General features: G+C 39.4%; 1 long non-coding RNA gene across 3 annotated transcripts in view; it reads right to left on the bottom strand.

Moving 5' to 3' along the window:
- Positions 1–4,884: 4,884 nt before the first annotated feature.
- The window catches only part of LOC138849638 (uncharacterized), a 180,011-nt gene continuing 163,944 nt past the window's right edge, over positions 4,885–20,951 (bottom strand). For 2 of the 3 annotated variants that reach the window (XR_016233872.1, XR_016233873.1), the window contains 2 exons: positions 18,966–19,093; positions 4,885–5,238 (listed from right to left, as the gene is read on the bottom strand). This is a non-coding gene — a long non-coding RNA (uncharacterized LOC138849638). The remainder of the gene's footprint in view (positions 5,239–18,965; positions 19,094–20,951) is intronic. The other variant, XR_016233875.1, reaches the window with a different exon arrangement.

The raw sequence follows: 20,951 nt of genomic DNA, 5'->3' as shown, positions 1-20,951 counted from the left end.
TGAGAATATAATTTTCTAACATATGGATGTACTTGGACTTAACACTTTTCTATTGATAACACTGACAGACACTGGTTACATAACCATCATTCCATTTCCTCTTTCTCAATATAAAGAAAGATGATATGTTCCACCCTGTTTTTCTGTTAGGAAGGAACATCAAGACTGGTCCCTAAAATATACCTTTCTTTTTTAAATTTTTATTTATTTATTTTTGACAGGCAGAGTGGACAGTGAGAGAGAGAGAGAGAGAGAGAGAGAAAGGTCTTCCTTTGCTGTTGGTTCACCCTCCAATGGCCGCCGCGGCTGGCGCACAGTGCTGATCTGAAGCCAGGAACCTGTTGCTTCCTCCTGGTCTCCCATGAGGGTGTAGGGCCCAAGGACTTGGGCCATCCTCGACTGTACTCCTGGGCCACAGCAGAGAGCTGACCTGGAAGAAGAGCAACTGGGACAGAATCCGGCGCCCCGACTGGGACTAGAAACCGGTGTGCCGGCGCCGCAAGGCGGAGGATTAGCCTAGTGAGCCATGGCGTCAGCCAAAATATACCTTTCAATCTTCCTCTTCCTTTCTTTCATTCTATGCAGAACTGAATGGACAGAGAGTCCGACTATAGAGCTATATTTGTATGTGGAAAAGTGTGCCGCAGAGTCATCTCTCACAGGAGAGCCACACGTGAAAATCTGTGTCAGATTCTGGCAGGAGTGAAAAGTGAATGCTGTCAGGTTAAACCTCTAAGAACTGAAGGTCGCTTGCTTCAGCTGCTACCATTATTCATGCTGATGCCAAAATATGAGTTTTTCTAATTTTACTCAATTTATAAATAGGAGGGGTCTTCAGAATTTATGGAAACTTAGTATTATGAAAAAATAGGGCATATATTTTTAAATTATTTACACCAAAATCAACTTACCTTTTAATTAGCTTTTGGAAGTACCCTGGATACCAAAATGTATACCTCCACACAAATATCATTGTATGTATTTCTCATTGTTTTCTTAGGATAAGTTCCTTGAAATAAATCTGCGTGGAATTTCCGGTGTCCATCTAGGATCTATAAAGCTGGGAAAAGCACTATTCCTATTCAGCAATAAGGAAAAATTGGATAATAATAATAATAAAATAATAATGTTCATAAAACCATAACACAGATGAAGCCATAGACAACTAACTGGTCTAAAATATAAGAAAGCCAAAGCATCTCCCTGGAGAAAGAGGACATGAGACCTCCCCACAGCTCTTCCTTCTGTGCAAGCACAGGTAGAAGAAACATTTGGTTAAGATTTGTGTCCAATTGCCAAAAGCTGGGTACGGGCCAGCAGGAGCATACAGGACTCCTGAGGCTGCAGACAGTGGGGTCTGTGTGCATGGCTTTCTCCATGGACCTTGCCTGGTGCTCATGAGAAACAGTGGGGCAGATGGGGTACCTAAAAGCCTAGAGATGGGGGTGGAAAACATGAAATGCAGAGAAAGCATGGCCTCTCATATTCCCTTCATCCAAATTATTTAGGGCGAGATAGCAAGACTGTTACCCCCAAGGCACAAGGGCAGCGCTGCTGCTGTGAAAGAAAAGGGTTAGGGGGACCTTCTGCCTCCTTCTACTGGGGGATGGGAAGGCTGCTGAGAAAGCCCCATCCTGACTACAGGTGAGAGATGCTTACTGATTTTTTGACATGCATAGATGCTGCAGAGGTCATGAGATAGCTTAGTTTCTGGATCTGTTCTGATGGTAGGGATTTGAAAATAGAGTAGTGAGTGAGGAGACAGAATAGGAAAGGATGACTCCAAGATTGTCCTGAAAAACTGGAAGACTGAATCGATATTTAATAAACTGAGGGATATTGGAGGATGAGTGTAACAGCAGAAGTTTGAGTTTGACCACGTTGAACACGAGATACCTGTTAGATGTAACAGTGCAGATGAGGGTATGGGCCTGAATTCAGCAGAGATGAGCAGACTGGAGACATAATCATAGAAGATGTCAACAATTAAATGGAGTTTTTTTATTTTTTAAAAAGATTTATTTATTTATTTGAAAGTCAGAGTTAGTCACAGAGAGAAGGAGAGGCAGGGAGAGAGGTCTTCCATCCGTTGGTTCACTCTCCAATTGGCCACAAGGGCCGGAGCTGCACTGATCACAAGCCAGGAGCCAGGAGCTTCTTCCAGGTCTCCCACATGGGTGCAGGGGCCTAAGGACTTGGGCCATCTTCTACTGCTTTCACAGGCCACAACAGAGAGATGGATTGGAAATGGAGCAGCTGGGACTTGAACGAGCATCCATATGGGATGCAGTCACTGCAGGTGGCAGCTTTACCCACTATGCCACAGAGTTGGCACCTTAAATGGTATTTTAAGCCAGTGACATTGGATGATATTATGTAGAGAGAGTTACAACACAAGAGAAAAAAATGCAAGAACAAAGTCCCTGAGTTTTTGAATGATCACAGGTAGGAGAATTATAGTGAAACCAGCAAATGAGATTTAGAAGAAACAGCTAGTTAGGTAAGAAGACAACCAAAAGAGCTGCTTCCTTCTTGCCAAGTGAATAAACTCTTCAAGGAGGAGGCTGAAATTTGTTTTAAATTCTATTGATATAGAAATATGGACTGAAATTATGCTTTGTGCCTTAGTCCTTTGTGATATTTAGGGCTAATATTCCCCCTAATATATTGGTGACAAAAATAAAGATTATTATAGTTGTGAAGAGTTTTTATTTTTGTTTTTTTTTTTGTTTGTTTTTTTACAGAAGGGAAGCATAATTTACCTAATATTTTAACAGGATCAGTTCAGAGGCTGGGTGGAGAACAGACAATAAGAAACAATGGGGCTGGTGCCATGGTACACTTCGTTAATCCTCCGCCTGTGGCACTGGCATCCAATATGGGCACCGGGTTCTAGTCCCGGTCACTCCTCTCCCAGTCCAGCTCTCTGCTGTGGCCCGGGAGGGCAGTGGAGGATGGCCCAAGTGCTTGGGCCCTGCACCCCATGGGAGACCAGGAGAAGCACCTGGCTCCTGCCATCGGATCAGCACCGGCCATAGAAGCCATTTGGGGAGTGAACCAATGGAAGGAAGACCTTTCTCTCTCTCTCTATACCTGTCAAAAAAAAAAGATACAAAAGTGGAAGCAAGGAAGTCAGCAAGAACATTTTGTATTAATCCTAGTGGGAGTAAATAGCAATTTAGAATGGTTTGGACTGAAGCAGTTGCAGTAAATGGGGTAAGAAATAGATTCTGGATATATTACAAAGGAAATAAAGGAATGGCTGTTGATGGATTAGACATGATATGAGAGCAAGTGAGAAGACAAGGATGATGGAAAGTCCTAAGGCCTGAATGACCAGAATCCTGAATTTGACACTCTTCTGGAAGACTAGAATGGGAGTGGAAAGATATTTATGAAGATCAGAAGCTCAGATTTAGACACATTAAACTTAAGATATCCTAATGACCTCAAGAGACTTGTATAGTTGATGATTAGAACAATTGAACACTTAAGTCTGGATAGAGGAGAGGGCCAGGCTAGAGATAAATATTTTGGAGTCAACAGTACAAGAAGATGGGTGAAAGCACCAGAAACTTAAGTTTAAATAGAAAAATGAAGAGGTCCCAGAAATAGGTCTTGGTTCCACTCTAACATTAGGAGGTCAAGGAGAAGGACAGGAATCAGCAGAGACTGAGAAAGAGCTGCTAGGAAAATAGGAGGAAATCCAGATATAAGTGTGTTGTCGTGGTAACCAAAATGTTTCTAAGGAGAGAAATTTAACAACACTAAATCATTTTTCTTAAACTCTAGCTGTACGAAAAATTTTTTTCATAGAACTGGAATGTACAAATTTCTTTAAAACAAAGCATTTTTTAGTCATATGGAAATTTTTTAAATGTGCAGTGAAGGAAAATTAAATAATATTGCTTGTCCAAGCATTTTTTTAAATTTATGGTTCTGTTAATTCATCAGTACTAAAGTTATTTCTCCAAAATAAACATTCACGAGTTAGGCTTCTAAAATTTTGAATAGTTATTAATATATATACACATATATGTATATATGTATATATACACATTTCTTATATATATATACATGTATACATATGTGTATATACATATATACATATATATAAGTATATATAAGAAATCCTCTATTAAAATGACTGTTGGGAACAATTCTTCATGAACCTCTTGTGTTTCTGCATGACTTTGAGCACAGGCCATTACTGCCTTTGGTCTAAACTATTTTTTTTCACATATTTTTATAGAGAGAATGGTCTTGGAGATACAAATAAGGACTCCTTCCAGAAAAAGCACATGGATATGCTTACAGTGCAACATAATAAAAATAATGCCTCTCTCTGGGATAAAGCCCCAAGGAGCCCATAAAAATCCATAGAAGTATTCTAACCTTGAGATTGTCATCTGTGATGTGAATCCTCTGTGTGCACACCACCCACCAGGAGTTATACCTGCCCTGTGTGGCCATTATGAAACTGCAGGGCTAGGGGACTCAATGTGAGCATAGAGCTCCTCCCTCTTGCTGTGCTGTGAATAACGCAACACTTTGTCTTTGACCAAGAGTCTTGTGTCTTCTGCCAGCATCTATGAAACTTAGCAGGCTTGCCACAAGAGGAGTAAAATCTCAACTACTTCAAAATTATCAAACATCAAAGCATAAATTTCAAATGTTGCAGATATATATGAATCTTTTTGGCCATCAGCAAACATCCTTCTTTTATGATGAAAAGTCTTCAGTTAGATCAAGTTATACACATGTCAATTCATATATAGGTGGATAGATAGATTCCTACAACCACACCCACACACATACACAGACACACACACAGAGACCAATAAATGTTTCACATGCTGAATGATTTGAGTAGTGAATATAAAGAAAAAAGACAAAATGGTATATTAGTTTACTCAGGCCATGTAACAAAATACAATGGGTGAGGTGATTGAAACAATAGAAAATTATTTCCACACAGTTCTGGAGGCTAGCAGTTCAAGATCAAGTTGTCATCAGCTTTGGTTTCTTCTGAAGCAGATACTTGCCTTCTTGCTGTGTCCTCACGTTGTTTCCCATTTTTCTATTTTTTTCTTCATTTCCTCTTCTCATAAGGATGGTAGTTCTGTTGGATTAGGGCCATTTGAAATAATTTCTTTTACCAAATATAATCACATCCTGGGGTACGCGGGGTTAGGACTTCAACTATAAAGACTGAGCAAGGGGGAGACACCATTCAGTCTATGATAGAAGGAAAAGAAGAAGACAATCAGTTAACCCAAATATGTTGGATTTTCAGAAATTATTTCATTATAAAGGTAACTCTCATGGCTGCTGGGCTCACCCTGTTTATATTACTTACTAAAGACATCTGTATGTAGCTTCTCTTTCAATTGAAAACTGTGGACATGTTAATTAAACACATAACAGAAATATCAGCCACCATGCTATTGGTATGGGATTGAAGATGTGTGGGTGAGAGTGAGGAGAAACTAAAAAGAGTGATTGTTTCCTTCATTCAAGTTTACTTTGGTTTTTGGGAAATACAACTTCTATTCTTTATCCCGATTTTTCTACTTATGAACATTTCAAATATCATATGCCATTGCTAATAATTGAATATAAGATGTAAGTCTTTAAAACCAGCAGGAAAACCAAGTGCCTCATTTTATTGTGGATCTTTTCTTCTTCAGGGTATGCATTTTGGGTCAGGATTCTGAGCATATGTAAGGGTTTAGGATTTTGGCTGAACATTTGAATGTTGGCAGTCTCTTTGCTTATTGAGGAGAAACTTTAACTCACATTTAATTGGCCAGCAGAAGCTGGCCCTTTTATTTGCAAATATTGACTTATGCAGGGAGAAATGGTAGTTCAATGGGATCCTGACCCTCTATTGCAGAGCAAGCTTATTTGCACTGTAAAGTCTGTATTGAATTGGGCAGCACTAATGGAGGACAATTTTTCTTCAGAGCTCTCCCTCCAGTGCAGTGCAGGTCTGTTATTCTTTTTTTTTTTTTTAAGATTTATTGATTATTTGAAAGAGTTACAGAGAGAGAGAGAGAGAGAGAGAGAGAGAGAGAGGTCTTCCATCAACTGGTTCACTCCCCAATTATCTGCATTGGTCAGGGCTTAGACAGGCCAAAGCCAGGGGCCAGGAGCTTCATCTAGATTTCCTTTGTAGGTACAGGTACCCAAGCACTTGGTCCATCCTATGCTGCTATCCCAGGTGGGATATTAGCACCCATTAGCAGGGTGCTGGATCAGAATTTGAGTAGCTGGAAATTGAACTGGTGCCCGTATGGGATGCTGGCAGTGACAGCAGCAGCTTAACCCTGCTACAGGCTTTTTTTTAAGGTTTTATTTATTAATCTGAGAGGTAGAGTTACAGACAGAGAGAGGGAGAGACAGAGAGAAAGTCCTCCATCCTCCATCTGTGGGTTCATTCCCCAAATGGCTGCAACGGCTGGAGCTGGGCCTACATGAAGCAAGGATCCAAAAGCTTCCTCCAGATCTCTCATGCAGATGTAGGAGCCCACTACTTGGGCCATCTTCTACTGCTTTATCAAGCTATAGCAGAGACCTGGATTGGAAGAGGAGCAGCTGGGACAAACCAGTGCCCATATGAGATGTTGACACCATAGGTGGAGCTTTAGCCTATTATGCCACAGTGCCTGCCCCTGCTACATGTTTTTTTTTTTTTTTTTTAAGAGCAGATTGTGCCTTTTCTTTTTCTTCTTTTTGTTTGATTCTTTAAAAAAATTTTTATAAAGGGAACAAATTTCATATGTACAGTTTTAAGAACATAACGATACTTCCCATTCTACCCTCCCTCACTCTCTTGAAAAGTGGGTCTTTTCAAAAGATTCATAATGAGAACTTGACCCTACTCCTGAGTGACTGTTGGAAAATATGTTCTTGTTAAGCAGGGGAACAGGGAAACTCTTGCAGAGTAGGAAAGAACGCTGTATTCTAGAGGCTTTCAATCTCAAGTAGCAAGAATAAACTCGTAGGGCTGGCATTGTGCTGCAGTGGGCTAAGCTTTTGCCTGTGATATTGGCATCCCACAGTGCCATTTGGAGTCCTGGTTGCTTCACTTCCAATCCAGCTCCCTGCTAATGTGCCTGGAAAAGCAGCAGAAGATGGCCCAAGTGCTTGGGTCCCTGCCACCCATGTGGTAAACTGGGATAGACTTCTGGGTTCCTGGCTTTAGTCTGGCTCAGCCCTAGCCTTGGGACCATTTGGGGAATGAAACAGTGGATGGAAAACTCTCTCTCTCTCTCACTCTCTCTCTCTCTCTCTGTTCCCCAGTCTTGTAACTCTGCTTTTCAAATAAATCAGTAAATATTTTACAAAAAATACTTGGAAATTGTCCTAATATTTTTTCACTTACTCTCTATGAACCTCTGAGCAGTGTTATCATTTCCACCAGAAACTGAGGAATACATATGTGAATCTGTTCTCTAGATTAGCCTTGGACATCCTTAAGCCAACTCTCCGTGTTGGAGTTATAAACCAAAAGCCAACAACGATCATGGATTGCAAGAAAAAAGCCCACTAATCTAATGAATGTCTACACCTGATACTAGACTAATCAATTAAATAAACCATTTCTCCTACTTTTGGAAGCATATGGCCTAGAGGCTTTGTAAAGCAACCTTTTAGTGAATCTTCTAGAGTGATTAGAGCTGGTTTGGGAAATTCCAATACACTTGAACATTAATAAAATAAAGGAAAGAGAAACACAAACTAGTTTAGAGATGGAAATGGAAGGAGTAGTTGCACAGTACCAAATATCTATTATATTAATTTGAAAGAAATTTAGTTTTCTTCTTTATTTCATCAACACAATGAGCTTTCTGTCTATTCAAGGAGGATAATCATCTATAGTCAAGTTCTAAACATTTCCCATGTTTTCATGTTTTGCCTCGTTTCAGGTGAGGCTTGGATTTATTTTTGCTTCTTCTTCATCTCTTGGCATTCTCTTCTCCAGGTTAAACCTGGATTCTATGAGATCAAACCCCAGTGTTTATGCCCTTGCTACCTCGTGAATGTTTTTTCTCTTGCCCACAGGAACCCATTGCATCATTGTTTTCACTTTGAAAAGGGCCGTGACATCCCAAGGCTCATAGTCAAGGGGATAACCAATTCTGTTAAAGTGATATTCAGACCAGGATGACAACTTCTATTGTCCTTGAATTATAGAAAATAAATACTGCACTAAATTGCTTTTTGATACCTGTGCAACGGCCTACAGAAACCTCATTTGACAAGGAACTTGAACACAAATGAAATTTTTTTGCTGGATTGATCTGTATGCAGAAACTACCTGTGCTGAAAATCAGATACTTAGCTTTTGAAGGTGCCTTTATTCTCACTCTACTTGATGATTCCACATCCTGCTGACTATATAGTTCTGTGCTCAAAATATAAAACCTGAGCTTTGACCTAGAAAGATGATGGAGAGTATGCAGTGCCATTTCTCTCTGCTTTGTTTATCTCCCACAACTTTCCATACTGTACAGAAAATATAATACAGTATAAGCAGCGTTCAGTTGGACAGTCCAAGGTTGCTATTTATTTTTCCACATGTGCTAGGAAGAACAAAAGGATAGAAAATAAACTATTCCCATTGTACTGAATTATGTGTCTTTGACAAAAACAAGAGAAAGGCCAATTTTAAATTTGTCCGCCTGGATACTCCTCAGTGATCCTCAAATAGAGCAGGGAACTGTGATCTTGGCAATCCAGTCAGGAGAGGAAGGCATTGCTATAACTTCTGACATGAGTGTAAAAAAAGACAGGTTTTTATATGTTTTATATATATATGTTATATATATATATATAAAAGTATTAAAGCTATTTACAATGAAAAAACACTATGTCTACAGAAAAGATTTAATTTAAAAGAAAAAGGCATACAATGGGCGCTAACATTGTGATGCAACAGGTTAAGTCACTGCCTGGACACCAGCATTTTACATGAGCACCTGTTTGTATCTTAGATACTTCACTCCAGTCCAGCTCCCTGCTAAAGTGCCTGGGTAAACAGTAGAAGATGGTCCAAAGATTTGGGCCCCTGCCACCCAATTAGGAGATCCTAATGGATTTCCATGCACCTAGCTTCTCCCTGGCCCAACTCTAGCTCTTGCAAACATTTGGGGAGTGAATCAGTGGATGAAAGATATCTCTTTCTCTCTTGCACTCTCTTGCTCTCTCCCTGTAGCTCTGACTTTCAAATACATAAAAAACCTTAAAAAATAAAAGAAAGACATGCTCAAGCTGACTTACCTCAAACGGTAGAGTTAGAAACATACCAAGGGATTCCAATTCAATCCCATCAAGGTGGCATGTACCAATGCCATCTCACTAGTCCAAGGGATCAATTTCTGTTCACAATTCATCATAATGATAGGACTAACAGCCAAAGGGAGCACATAACCAAGACTAGTGTCTGCAAATACTAAGCAATAGAATAAAAAAGGGAGAGAATGATGCAACATGGGCAGCAGGATACACAGCAGACCCATAGAATGGCAGATGTCCTAAACAGCACTCTGGCCTCAGAATCAGCCCTTAAGGCATTTGGATCTGGCTGAAAAGCCCATGAGAGTATTACAGGCATGGAAAGCCAAAACACTCTGGCAAAAAACAAACAAACAAACAAACAAACAAAACTAAATGAAAGATCTCCACGTGTGAGATCCCAGTGGAAAGAACAGGTCATCAAAGAAGGAGGTACCTTTCTCTGAAGGGAGGAGAGAACTTACACTTTGACTACGACCTTGTCTAAATATTATCAGAGTCAGTGAACTCAAAAGGCTCCCATAGCCTTGGCAACTCATGACAAGAACCTAGGGTGATTACTGAGGCCATAAACAAGAGTGTCAATTTGTTAAGTCAACAACAGGAGTCACTGTGCACTTACTCCACATGTAGGATCTCTGTCCTTAATATGCTGTACATTGTGATTTAATGCTATAACTAGTACTCAAACAGTATTTTTCACTTTGTGTTTCTATGCGGGTGCAAACTGTTGAAATCTTTACTTAATATATGCTAAATTGATCTTCTGTATATAAAGAGAATTGAAAATGAATCTTGTTGTGAATGGAAGGGGAGAGGTAGCGGGAGAGGGGAGGGTTGCGGGTGGGAGGGAAGTTATGGGGGGGAAGAAAAAAAAAGAAATGAAAAAGGGCTAACAGTTAAAATTGCTTCAATGTGTTAAAATGCAACTTGGAAGTCTTGATCAAAAGTTTCAATGTGCATTCCTTTTGAACCAGAATTTCTATTCCAAGGAATTTATACTACAGCAATGTTTGTAAGGTAGAAAAAAAAGATTAATGCTCAAGGATATATACGTAGCATTATGTACAATAGGAAACAAAGCCATATTAAATGGACATTCATAGGTGAGTAATTTAGATACATATGATACAACAAATTTTAAAAATGAAGTAGATGTGTTTACAATATCATCAATGATATATAGATTGGAGAAGAAACCACTATATTTGTAGTATGATCTTATGCAGAATAAATGAAGCATATGCATATTGTTTTTATATATATGCGTGTGTGTTTGTGTGTGTGAGTGTGTGTGTGTGTGTGTGTGTGAAGAGATATAGCAAAATTATTAGTTATCTGAGGTGAGGAAAAATGAAGTTGAGGATGTCCTTTATTTTTACTTCTTCATTTCCAACTTTTTCTTAACTAGCATCCACTATTTTGCAGCTAAATATTTTTTTGAAAAAATAATAGCATATTATGAAGAGCAAAAGTAATATGTTGGAAATCACACATAATATAATTACTAGGCTTGAATGGTAAATCTAACTCTAAACCTTGTGGAAGCCAAGATAAAAAAGAAAGGTAATGTATTCATTGATAAAAGGAAGTATGTTACTATCAGGAAAAAATACGCTTTTTCTAACACTAACTTTTGGAAGAATTTTATCATAAGGATCTGTATATATAAAGCTCAGAGAGAAGTAATGAACAAGGTCTTCTGTAGCACTCTTAGGAAGTTTTAGATTATAGTTATAATTACTTGGAAAATATCGAAATATTGATGCTGGAAAAAGATGACTCTATTTGTAATGCTTGTTCTCTGACTTCAAGGTGCTAATGAAGTTAGCAACATTCTTTCCCTTTTCTTTGATCCCTCTCTTCACCTTTTTTTTATAAAAGATTTATTTATTTGAAAGGCAGAGTTACAGAGAGGCAGAGAGAGAGAGAGAGAGAGGAGAGAGAAAGAGAGAGAGAGAGACAGAGAGAGAGGTCTTCAATCTGTTATTTCACTCACAAATGGTCACAATGGTTGGAGCTGATCCAATCCAAAGCCAGAAGCCTGGAGCTTCTTCCTGATCTCCTACACAGGTGCTGCGGCCCAAGGACTTGGGCCATCTTCTGCTGCTTTACCAAGGCAGAGCAGAGAGCTGGATAAGAAGTGGAGCAGCTGGGACTTGAACCAGCACTCATATGGGATGCTGGCACCGCAGGCAGTGGCTTTACCTGCTACACCACAGTGCCAGCCCCTCTCTTCATCTTTCATGAGCCTCTACCTCTGCCAAAATGTCACTATCCAAATATACCAATAGGAATGCTCAATACAAACTTTAAATATGTGTTTTGCAGTTTACATGTCAATGGGTTGGCAGACATATCATTTATCTGTTAGTCATCCAGTAGATAGAAATTATTTTATTCCCAACTTGTATTCATTGATTAAAGGAAGCATGTAACTATCAGGAAAAAGTAGGCTTTTCCTATTTTCCTTTTATCAATTAAGAAACTATGTCCCACAGGTTACACAGCTATGTGAATTTTTAATCTATTGCTCTGTCCAGTGTTCCATGTTATATCTTTTGGTACTTTAGGATTCTTTCTACAGGCTGGGTTGGTCTAAAAATGATTAGATAATATGTTCTTATCCAATCATTTGCATATTTAAAAAGGCTATTGATTACCTTTACATAAAAGGAATGATTAGGCAAGATGGTGGGTTATGGAACAACATACTGCACTAGGCTAGGGATGAACAGTAAGCAGAAAGTGTATGAAGTGTCCGCACAGGGGAGAATTGGAGAAAAAAACCACACTGGAAATCCTACAAGAGGAAGAGGAATGTTGTGGACCTGTGTGTAGGGTGTGGACACACAGCACAAACACAAATACAAAGCACAAAGCCGCAGCCAAAACCCAGAGCAGGAGGCAGCTTGGAGACAGAGGTGAGACCAGACTGCAGCAACCCGTGGTGATATAGCTGGAGGGAGAGTATGGTATAAGTCCTGACTGCAGCCCTGGGGGCTGGTGATTGCTAGTGGTTGCCCACAGACCCCATGGAAGTAGAGGGGGCACATTTGTCTCTTCCCAACTTCCCCATAAGAGCACCTGCTACCTAGCTGAGAAAGGGCTGGGGTCAATTTGGGTTTGGATGAGAGCTACAAAAGACTTTGTGTATGTGCACAGCAACTGGCTGAGACAGGACAACATCTTCTTGATAGTACTGGGGGTAGTGATGGGGAGAGAGCTACTTTTGGCCAGTAACTCTTGTGTATGTGTGAATCCAGAGATTCTAGTGGATGGAACAAACCACAGTCCCTACTGACTTTGAACTTGGATGGGAAGTGACTAGGTAAGCACATGAGATGGTGAGGCACCTGTAGCCTCCCATGATCAAGACACCTAGGTGGAGCTGTGTCAGGGAACATCTGCCTCTCTGTTGAATGGACTGGCAGGGCAGAGAAAGAAACCTTTGCACCCAGTGACTGATGAAGCCTTATGTGCTGAGAACATGGGGACTCAGTTGTTACATGGGTCTCTGGGCAATTGCTGGGTGCAGCTTTACATGATCGGAGGTCCTTCGTTGCCTAGAGCAGGTCATTGCAACTGGGAATTCTGCACGCAATGAGTACTGTGCACATCAATTGTGCAGTTCATATAATGGCACGGAATATACTAGAGGCTAACACCCAGGCATTGAGATTCCACCACGCCCAACTGAGGTGTTACCCTGGATACATGCCCTACCCAAGAACACTGACCAGAGCTCCCTGGCATACCCACCAAACTCCTCTTGGTATTCACTGAAAGTGCAGATATTCCATTAAGCCACAGAGAAAGTTCAAAGATAAATGCCAGCAGAGGAAAAAAGCAAAATCAATTCCACAAATGCATAAATTGAAGAAAGAAGAATAAAGACAATACCATGACTCCCCCCACCCTACAAAGAACACAAGATTTCAATATTAGAATGTGAAGATGAAGAGATTGAGGAAATGCCAGAAATGAAATTCAAAAGATTAATCATAGGATTACTCAAAAGAAACCAGAAGCAAATTCACAAACTAAAGAAAACCATACATTACATGAATGAAAATTTTTCCAATGAAATTGAAATTTTAAAGAGAAATCAAAATGAAATTTTCATTTATTAAATTTGAATTTAATAGATCAGATGAAAAAATGCAGTGGAAAGCCCTAACATCAGACTTGGCAAGGCAAAAGAAAGAAAATCTGAACTAGAAGACAAATCTTTGGAAATCTTCAGACAGACAAAAAAAAAAATAGAAAAACAGTGTTCAAGACTTATGGGATACTATCAAACAACTCAATATGCAGGTCTTAGGAGTTCCTGAAGGTGTAGAAAGAGAAAATGGATTAGAAGGCATATTTAGTGAAATGATTACATAAAACTTCCCTAATTTGGAGAAAGAAAGGGATGTCTAGGTAGAGCAAATACACACAACTGCTAACAGATATGACCAGAAAAGATCTTCACCACAACACATTGTAGTCAGACATTCCACAGTAAAGCAAAACAAAAATATTCTAAATTATACATGAAAGAAATACCACATTATTTCCAAGGATCTCAAATTAGACTCACAGCTACCATCTCATCAGAAATCCTACAGGCTAGAAGAAAATGGCAAGATATAGTCCAAGTCTTAAGAGGAAAAAAACTAAACCAGAATATTGTACCCTTAACATAATCAAGGCAACTTATTACAAACCCATGGCTAGCATCCTACTGAATGGGGAAAACCTGGAAGCATTCTTCCTTAGTTCTGGAACCACACAAAGATGTCCACTCTCACCACTGCTATTTAATATAGTCCTGGAAGTTTTATCCAGAGCCATTAGGCTAGAAAAAGAAATTAAAGGGAAATAAATTTGGAAGGAGGAAGTCAAACTATCCATATTTGTAGATGACATGATTCTACATATAGGGGATCTAAAAGACTCCACTAAGAGACTATTGGAACTTATAAAAGAGTTTGCTAAATTGGCAGGATATAACATCAACACACAAAAATCAGTAGCCTTTGTATACACAGACAATGCCATAGCTGAGAAAGAATTTCCAGCATCAATCCCATTCACAATAGCTACAAAAAATTAAATGCATTTGAATAAATTTAACCAATGATGTCAAAGACCTTTTCAATGAAAATCACAAAATATTAAAGAAGGAAATAGAAGAAGACGAAAAATGAAAAAAATCTTCCATATTCATGGATAGGAAGAAACAATATCATCAAAATTTCCAAAGTACCAAAAGCAATTTATAGATTCAATGTGATTCCAATCAAAATACCAACAACATTCTTCTCAGGTCTAGAAAAAAATGATGCTAAACATCATGTGGAATCACAAGAGACCCTGAATACCTAAAGCAATCTTAAACAAAGCTGGAGGCTTCATGATGCCAGATTTAAAGACTTACTAGACGGTAATTATAATCAAAACAGCCTGGTACTGGTACTAAAACAGATGGATAGACCAATGAAACAGAATAGAAACCCCAGAAATAAATCCAAACATCTACAACCAACTTATATTCAACAAAGGAACTAAAACAACCCTGGAACAGGGACAGTCTCTTCAACAAATGAGGCTGGGAAAATTGGGTGTCCACATGCAGAAATATGAAAGAAGACCCCTACCTTACATCTTATGCAAAAACCCACTCAAGATGGATCAAAGACCTAAATCTATGACCTGATACCATCAACTTATTTGAGAACATTATTGAAATCCTACAAGACATTGGCATAGGCAAAGACTTCTTGAAAAAGATCCCAGAAGCACAGGCAATGAAGACCCAAGCTGAGAAATGTAATACATAAAACTGAGAAGCTTCTGCTCTGCATAAGGAACACTCAGCAAAATGAAGAGGCAACTTACAGAAAGGGACAAAATATTTGTAAATCATTGCAACTTATAAAAAGTTAACACCTGGAGTCTAAAAAGAGCTCAAGAAATTCAACACCAACAAAACAAAGAATCCAGTTAAGAAATGGGCAAAGAACTTGAACAGACATTTTTTAAGAGAGGAAATTCAAATGGCCAACATACACTTGAGAAAATTCTCAGGATCACTAGACATCAGAGGAATGCAAATCAAAACCACAGTGAGTTTTCACCTCACTCCCGTTAGAATGGCTAACGGGAACATACAGGAATCAACAAAGGACAAATGCTGGCAAGGATGTGGGGATAGGTACCCTGGTCCACTGTTGGTGGGAATGTAAACTGGTAAATCCTGTGTGGAAGACTGTATACAGATACCTTAGAAAACTCAATATAGACTTACCATATTATCTAGCTCTCTCACTTCTGGGAATTTACCCAAACCAACAGAAATATGTACATGAAATTCTTGTCTATATTCCCATTGTCCTTGCAGCACAATTCATAATAGCTAAGATATGGGCCGGCGCCGCGGCTCAATAGGATTACCTCCACCTAGCGGTGCTGGCACACCAGGTTCTTGTTCTGGTTGGGGCGCCGGATTCTGTCCCGGTTGCTCCTCTTCCAGGCCAGCTCTCTACTATGGCCCGGGAGTGCAGTGGAGGATGGCCCAAGTCCTTGGGCCCTGCACCCCATGGGAGACCAGGAGAAGCACCTGGCTCCTGCCTTCGGATCAGCGCAGTGCGCCAGCCGCAGCGTGCAGGCTGCAGCGGCCATTGGAGGGTGAACCAATGACAAAGGAAGACCTTTCTTTCTGTCTCTCTCTGTCCACTCTGCCTGTCAAAAAAAATAGCTAAGATATGGAAACAACCCAAATGTCCATCATCTGTTGACTGGATAAAGAAATTATGGTATATATACACTATGGAGTACTATTTAGCTATAAAAATGAAATCTCTTTTGCAACAAGATGGATGCAACTGGAATTCATTATACTTAGTGAAATAAGCTAGTTGCAAAAAGACAGATACCATGTTTTCCCTGGTCCAAGTTAACTGATAGAGTATCTGATGTGTAATGTATTGGCGTGAAATAGGCATTTTGAGTTTCAACGATTGTTTACAGCCCTTTCTCTTCTATTGAGGAACAGTGTTTTTTTTTTTTTTTTTTTTTTTTTTTTGTTCTTCATACTATTTGTTGAACTCTATACAATCATTAAGTGAACTTAAAACAGATCGTTGTAAAAATTAAGAGTGGGACTGTGAGATAGAGGAGTAGGAAGTGTTGGAGAATGAACAGGAAGGAGGATTGGGGGGAGAGTCACTATGTTCCTCAATATGTGAAACTTGTACAACTTAAATAAAATTTGAAAAAATGATTAGATGCAATATGTTTATAATCCCTACTTTATGATGTCATTTTCAGGTATAACAGAATGAAGAAAGTCCCTTTAGCGTGCTGTCCCATAATTTAAGTTGATTTATTCCTAGTATTGTAAACATTAAATATGGAATATCTACATTTCTCCAGATCTTTGGTGGCAGGGTGTACTATTAACTGCAGGGGAAGTCAAAGGTAAAATCATTACAACATAACCTCAGAGAAGGCTTGTGATAAAATGGGCCTTAGCATTGGCCAATTCAGAACCTCCCAAGGATTAAGGAAATTGCAGCTGAGTGTGAGTATGGGAGTACCAGAGGATAGAGAACTTGTTCAAATGTCATAGTTGGCTTTAGCTGAGGTTAGGATCTGGGTCTTCTTGCTCATATTTCATCAGAATACTCTCGATATATACATTTGTACCTAAACCAGAATAAATTTCTTCTTTGTGAGGTGCTTCTATAATTAGAATTTGAAAACAATAACATTAGTGAAAACAAGTCTCTGCTGAGGAGAGTTCACCTGACATCTCTCCTGGTACATGTGTAATATTAACCTAAAAAAGAAACATTCCATAGCAGAGTGAAAAGAATTTATAAATGACAGAGCCCAAACAGGATTTATTGTCTGAATAAAAACACAGTTCACTATTTTGATTCTTGCCTGTGGGCAGGATGTACACTTCAATTAGTCAATCAGCAAGTTATTATTGAGCACTGCATGTGCCCAGAACCATGCAAAGCCTCTTGATGGATGCCAAGAAAGGGTCCTCCCACGAGTAGCTTTTAATGTGGTTAAGAGGCACAACTAATACCCCCCAAATAATTAGGAACAATCCTGAATACAACACTGAATGACACTAACTCCAACGTCAACAACTGAAATCTGAATGTTCAGTGCCCTGCTACTCCCAACAACCATGACCTTTGCTGTATTTGATCAATAAACAAATTTGTCAAATGACAGCAATCTTTTACACAGGTAGGATGTCATGGGAACAATACTTGACACACAAGATAAGATCACTGAACGTATTAACTTCAGAACTAACTGTTTGCCTAGCCAGCCCTGTGTATTTTAACCAACTCGCTATTGCGTAAGTTCCAGGACATCACCTTTAACTAAGATCCAAGCTTTCTAATTGCATTCAAGGCCAACCTCATGAAAGTTTTGGATCATTACTATTTTACACTTTGTTTATGTGGACTCACAACATTTTACTTCCCCAACTGGACCTCTGACTTGTTCACCTAGAAGAATCTTACTATTTTCCTCTGGTATTAATGGTGGCTTCTTCAGCTTATCTGTCCACTGAGTTTAACCTCTGACTCAATCAAATCTCTAGCATGTCAGCAAAATACTTCCCTGTGGGTCTTGAATTTCCTTGTAAATGGTGTCTGCTTTATTCATTTATCAAGCTTTGTTGAAGAATTGCTAAACTGAGCTCATGATAGATATCAGAGCTATAGAAACTTTGAAGCATGGTTCTTTCTCAAACGAACTGGTTCTCAGTCTAGTGTGAGAGACAGTTAAGGATAAAAGAAATCTACAGGTTTGAGTTATGTCTTTGAGAGATATAATCATAGAGTGCTTTGGAAATATTGTGGAATGTTAATCCAGAATGGGAGCTGTGTGTTTGTGGGAGATGTGTGTGTGTGCCAGGGGGTGGAAGTGAGATAGTATGAAAAGAAAGGCTTTTGAGAAAAGTTGACCCAATATATTACATGCTAGGATTGCTCAGTAGCCATGAAGGGCATTGTCTTCTCAGAAGATACTGAAAGGTGTGTGTGTGTATAAAATTTGGGAATGAGCCACTTTCTCTCCTTGTCATGTCAACAGAATTGTTGTGAGTAGGTGCAAGATGAACCAATATGCTCCAACTAAATATTAGAAAAAGGAATGTATTTATGAAAAATGCTTGGCATGTTGGTGAAAGTGTCTCAGAAACCACCAAAGAATTATAATTCCTACCAAGATCAGCCCCTTTGGAAAAGGAAAAAAATATCTGAAGAGGTATAGAGGTGGTGAATGTGTTATTCTCTGAACAGGTAATTAATGTGTATGATAACACATTCAAAAGCTAAAAAGCTGCATGGTCCTTGGTCATCTATCTCCTAGTACCTTCTTTTGGGGAATTCTGCTGCTATCAGCTTCTTATGCACGCAACGATTGTCTATTCACTTAAAAATACACGTAAGCGGCCGGCGCCTCGGCTCACTAGGCTAATCCTCTGCCTTGCGGCGCCGGCACACCGGGTTCTAGTCCCAGTCGGGGCGCCGGATTCTGTCCCGGTTGCCCCTCTTCCAGGCCAGCTCTCTGCTGTGGCCAGGGAGTGCAGTGGAGGATGGCCCAAGTGCTTGGGCCCTGCACCCCTGGGAGACTAGGATAAGTACCTGGCTCCTGCCATCGGATCAGCATGGTGCGCTGGCCACAGCGTGCTGGCCGCGGCGGCCATTGGAGGGTGAACCAACGGCAAATGAAGACCTTTCTCTCTGTCTCTCTCTCTCACTGTCCACTCTGCCTGTCAAAAAAAAAAAAAAATACATGTAAGTATATATAACTGTCCCACATACGAGTATAATTGTAGCATACAATTCAGTACCTTGTTTTTACAACTCTGTTATTCTGTCAAATATTTAGTTCACCTAATATATGTTCCTCTGTCTTAAAATACAATAGTAATAAAAACAAAAAACCTGTCCCCTTAGGGAGCTTGTATTTCAGATAATCTTTCTATGTTACTGTATTAGTTCAAGCTTCATTCTTTACAATTGGTTCATAATCTATAATTGTATAGATGTCTCATAATTTATTTTACCATATGTCTTAGATTTTCCAGCTGCTTTAATTAAATGCCAGAGACTGGGTAACTTATAAACAATATAAATTTATTTCTCACAGTTCTGGAGGCTGGGAAGTACAAGATCATGGTATAAGCAGATTCTGTATTTGGTAAGGGCCTGTCCCTTTGATGTCATCTACTTGCAAGGCATAAAAAGTAAAAGGGTGGAAGAGTGCCTAGCTAGTTCCCTTTAGTCCTTTTATAGTGACATTAATCCCATTCACCTCCAAGAGACTCCACCTTCTAAGATTATTACCTTGGGTTTAGGTTCCAACACATGAATTGTGGAGGCATAGTACCTTCAAACCATAGCACAGGCCTCCAGAAAAAGAAATCCCAGTTGGCACTGAGCACAAGGGCTGTTCCTGTAAGAACTAAGATCAGACCACAGTAGAATGAGGAGGCTCCTTTAGGCAGGGAGGAATCAATGTCCAACCAATAAATGATGGTTTTGCAGGAGAATGAACTCGCTCTGTATGCATCACTTATTTCCTAGAAGATAATCTATTCATGAGTCCTAGATAAGTCCTGTGAAATGACTCTCACAGCCCATATTAATGCTTCAAACGTGCTTATCAGAAAGAGAAAGAGGAACATTCTGCCTTTGTCCCTTCCTCTCAGTTCCTCTCCCATTTTCACTCCTTCCTTCATATCTTTCTCTCTCCTCCTCTCCGCTTCCACCTCTCCTTCTTCTAGATTTAATCTCCAAAATATGAATTTTTCAATCTTTAAAATTATCTTCACTGACAAGTAAGGCTCAAATATTCCTGCAAATACTGGGACTTCTTTGGCCCTTCTTCGGCCCTTCTTTTCTCTATACTTCTTCTCACTACTGGGCATCTTCTCCACCCTGGAAGTCAGGGAGAGTGCCCTGCTGTCCGTTCTGGAGTTCGTAATTAATGGAGATTATGCCTACTTACTAACCTTGACCTTCTGGTCTTTCTATAATTTCATGTCACTCCTGGAGCTCTCTGGTCACATGCAGCATTTTGAAGAACTTAAGACCATAACATGAATAAAGTTATTTTTTGGGAAATGAAGATAAATAAGTCTGATAAGACATTTATTTTCATCTCTGGCATCTTCATGGACTCATTATTTCTGAGATACAAGGAGTTGCTGAAAATGGTTTTTGTAAACACGTGGCAGAGTCATTTGGTCCTTGAAGAAGCTCCAGCCACAGACCTTATTAATTATGTCATTATGATAACATTCACACATCTCATTCTTTTCTCCCCACGTAAACCTTGGTGGCTGTAGATTTTGTCTTTTCACCACTCATCCACTTTGTAAATATGGGCTTACAACAAAAACTTTATGCAGATCTAGAAATTGGTAGACAAGTAAGATCTTATTTGAAATTTTAAAGATGATTCAGGCCAAGAATAGAAAAAAAGGTTTTGTAAAATGCTGAAAGCTCAATAAGATAAGGAACAGAGCATGCTTCCTCTAAACGAGCTTCAAATGACATTCAGCTCTAGAAATGAGCTTGATTTAAGCTTTGGTATGCTCCATCAAACTCAAGACTTCCAACTCA

The sequence above is a fragment of the Oryctolagus cuniculus genome, chromosome 5 (genome assembly GCF_051225735.1).
Source record: "Oryctolagus cuniculus isolate XC-2025 breed Fujian yellow rabbit chromosome 5, ASM5122573v1, whole genome shotgun sequence".
In the NCBI taxonomy this organism is placed as follows: domain Eukaryota; kingdom Metazoa; phylum Chordata; class Mammalia; order Lagomorpha; family Leporidae; genus Oryctolagus; species Oryctolagus cuniculus.
Note: the sequence above shows the minus strand (reverse complement) of the source record. Positions and strands in the feature narration are given on the sequence as shown.